Here is a 408-nt window from a genome sequence, read left to right on the forward strand (position 1 = left end):
TGCCAGCCCTTCCTTTGCAGCGGCCCTGTTCTAGGGGCAGAGGCTCCCAGGCATCAAGACGAATGGCCTTTCTTTCCCCCAGCCCCCCTGGCCAGGGTCTTGTCACATCAGTGGAAGAAGAACCAAGCCTAGAACGTGGCCTTTGGAGGCCTCAGGCCTATCCAGCATAGGAAAATTGCTATGGTGGCTCATAGCCTCACTCCTTATGGTGGGGTACGCTGGAGTCTGGGGTCAAGGCCCCCGCTAAATAATAAAGGGACGCTACGCTTTGTTTTATCCTCTGGGCATAGATCTCCCTCGGGAGACCCCCTAGAAACGGGTCATCGGGGCGGGACTCAGGTTTTGTTGTATCTGGCCAAACACATCCTGAACCATACTGAGCTCATCCTTAGTGCACCCCCGCTTACC

Source organism: Crocuta crocuta, unplaced genomic scaffold, assembly GCF_008692635.1.
Source record: "Crocuta crocuta isolate KB4526 unplaced genomic scaffold, BGI_CrCroc_1.0 scaffold610, whole genome shotgun sequence".
NCBI classification, from domain to species: domain Eukaryota; kingdom Metazoa; phylum Chordata; class Mammalia; order Carnivora; family Hyaenidae; genus Crocuta; species Crocuta crocuta.